Source organism: Cebus imitator, unplaced genomic scaffold (genome assembly GCF_001604975.1).
Source record: "Cebus imitator isolate Cc_AM_T3 unplaced genomic scaffold, Cebus_imitator-1.0 Scaffold119, whole genome shotgun sequence".
Taxonomy (NCBI): Eukaryota; Metazoa; Chordata; class Mammalia; order Primates; family Cebidae; genus Cebus; species Cebus imitator.
In genome coordinates, this window is record NW_016107434.1 from 4,724,403 (window position 1) to 4,728,023 (window position 3,621).

The following is a 3,621-nucleotide window of genomic DNA, read 5'->3' on the forward strand; positions in this document are numbered from 1 at the left end:
ATGTAACCTAATGAGAATTATGTGGTATAGAAAATATATTTTCTTAATGTAATTTTCAGAAGATTATGAATTAGATGTTTTACATAATAACTTTTCTGGAATGGAAAGGCTGGTTATATGACCAACAGACATCCCTTTGAAGCTTACTTTGTCAGTGACCATTGCTGAAATATATTTTGTGGGGTACTTCTGTAGAAGACAATTCTAAAACAAGAAAAAGACATGCCTATTATTTTGGCTTATAGGTAGTGTATTAGTCAGTATTCTCTGGAGGGACAGAACTAATTACAAATATATAAAGGGGAGTTTATTAAGAACTCACAGGATCACAAGGTCACACAATAGGCTGTCTGCAAGCTGAGGAGCAAAAGGAGTTAGTCCAAGTCCCAAAACTGAAGAACCTGGAGTCTGATGTTTAAGAACAGGAAGCATCCAGCGTGAGAGGAAGACGTAGGCTGGGAGGCTTGGCCAGTCTAGCCTTTTCACATTTTTTTTCTTCCTGCTTTATATCCCAGCCAGGCTCGCAGCTGATTAGATGGTGCCCACCCAGAGTAAGGGTGGGTTTGCCTTTCCCAGCCCACGGACTCAAATGTTAATCTCTTGTAGGAACAGCTCCAGAGTGCATTTCCCAGTGAGAGAGATGCAGAAGGCTAGTGATCTCTGTATTTCCAACCGAGGTACCAGGTTCACCTCAATGGGACTGGTTGGACAGTGGGTGTAGCCCAAGGAGGGTTACCCTGCTGAGACAGGGTGGGGCACTGCCTCACCTGGAAAGTGCAATGGGCTGGATGATGCCCCTCCTACGGAGGCCAGTGGGTACTTTTCCAGCCACCCCAGCACCCCGGTTCAGATACTGTGCATCTCCCACAGTCTTTACAGCCCACAGACCAGGAGATTCCCGCTGGGCGAACAACTGCTATGGGTTTCCAGCACAAATCTCGGTGGCTGTTTTAACTGGTGCCTGGAACATCTGTGAGCCAGAGCCACCCATTCCCCTAAATAAAAGGGGCTGAAGGCAGGCAGCCCCGTGATCTGGCTCTGCAGGTCCCACCCTCACAAAGACAAGCAAACTGAAACCCACTGGCTTGAGAGTTTCACAGCCAGCACAGCAGTCTGAGCTCAACCCAGGATGGTGGAGCTAAGTGGGAGAAGGGCATCCACCATTACTGAGGCAGTTTAAAATTACCTGTGTAAACAAAACTGCGAGGAAGTTTACACAGCAGCTTGAGGAAGCCTGTGGCAGCTCAGCAACACCTCTGCAGGTAGACTGTGACTAGACTCCCTCCTTGCTGGGCAGGGCATCTCTGAAAAAAGGTGGCAGCATGTCAGGGACCTATAGATAAAGCCCCACCTTCCTGGGACAGAGCACTTGGGAAAAGGGGCAGTTGTGAGTTCCACTGCAGCAGACTTAAACGTCCCTGCCCAGCAGCTCTGAAGGGAGCAATGGAGCTCCCAGCACAGCACTTGAGCTCTGATAAGGGACAGACTGCCTCCTCAAGCAGCTCCCTGAATCCTGTATATCCAAGGAGTCACCTTACACAGGAGAGCTCTGGCTGATATCTGGTGGGTACCCTTCTGGGATGAAGCTACCAGAGGAAGGAACAGGCAGCAATCTTTGCTGTTCTGCAGCCCCTGCAGGTGATTTTCAGACAAACAGGATCTGGAGTGGACCTTCAGCAGTCTGAAACTTAAAAAACAGAAAGAAATAGCTTTAACATCAACGGATAGAATGTCCACTCAGAGACCCCATCCGAGAATCACCAACTTCAAAGACTAAAGGTAGATAAATCCACAAAGATGGGAAGAAACCAGTGCAAAAATGATGAAATCACCAAAAACAAGAATGCCTCTCTTCCTCCAAGGGATCACAACTTGTCACCAGTACAGAAACAAAACTGGATGGAGAATGAGTTTGACAAATTGACAGAAGCAGGCTTCAGAAGGTAGGTAATAAAAAACTTCTCTGAGATAAAGGAGCGTGTTCTTAACCCAATGCGAAGAAACTAAGAATCTTGAAAAAAGGTTAGATGAAATTCTAACTAGAATAACCAGCTTGGAGCAGAACATAAATGGTTTGATGAAGCTGAAAAACACAGCATCAGAACGTCGTGAAGCACACACAAGTTTCAATAGCCAGATTGATAAAGCAGAAGAAAGGATATCAGAGATTGGAGATCGACTAGATGAGATAACATAAGACAAGGTTAGACACAAAACAGTGAAAAGAAATGAACAAAACCTAGAAGAAATATGGGATTATGTGAAAAGACCTAATCTATGTTTGCTTGGTGTACCTGAATGTGATGGGGAGAATAAATCCAAGCTGGAAAACACTCTTCATGATATTATCCAGGAGAACTTCTCCAACCTAGCAAGCCAGGCCAACATTCAAGTACAGGAAATACAAAGAACACCACAAGGATATTCCTCAAGAAGAGCAACCCCAAGACACATAATCATCAGATTCATCAGGGTTGAAATGAAGAAAAAAATGCTAAGCGTAGCCAGAGAGAAAGGTCAGGTTACCCACAAAGGGAAGCCCATCAGACTCACAGTTGGATCTCTTGGCAGAAACCCTATAAGTCAGAGAGAGTGGGGTCCAATATTCAATGTTCTTAAAGAAAAGAGCTTTCTACCCAGAATTTCAAATCCAGCCAATCTAAGTTTCATAAGTGAAGGAGAAATAAAATCCTTTACAGACAAGCAATTTCTGAGAGATTTTGTCACCACAAAGCCTGCCTTACAAGAGCTCCTGAAGGAAGTACTAACATGGAAAGGAACAACCAGTATCAGCCTCTACAAAAACGTACCAAATGGTAAAGAGCATTGACACAATGAAGAAACTGCATCAACTAACAGGCAAAACAATCAGCTAGCATCAAAATGGCAGAATCAAATTCACATGTAACAATAATAACCTTAAATGTAACCAGGCTAAATGTCCCAATCAAAAGAAACAAACTGGCAAACTGGATAAAGCATCAAGACTCATTGGTGTGCTGTATTCAGGAGACCCATCTCATGAGTGAAGACACACATAGACTCAAAATAAAGAGATAGAGGAAGATTTACCAAGCAAATAGAGAATCAGAAAAAGCAGGGGTTGCAATCCTAGTATCTGATAAAACGGACTTTAAGCCAACAGATTAATAGAGATAAAGAAGGGTGTTACATAATGGAAAAGGGATCAATGCAATAAGAAGAGCTAACTATCCTAAATATATATGCACCCAATACAGGAGCACCCAACACATAAAATGACTTAGACTCCCACAAAATAATAGTGGGAGACTCTAACACTCCACTGTCAATGTTAGACAGATCAACAAGACAGAAATTAACAAGGATATCCAGGACTTGAACTCAAATCTGGACCAAGTGAACCTAATAGACATCTACAGAACTCTCCATTCCAAATCTACGTAACATACATTCTTCTCAGCACCACATTGCACTTACTCTAAATTGGACCACATAATTGGAAGTAAATCACTCCTCAGCAAATGCAAAAGAACAGAAATCATGACAAACTGTCCCTCAGACCACAGTGCAATCAAATTAGAACTCAGGATTAAGAAACTCACCCAAAACCACAAAACTACATGGAAACTGAACAATTTG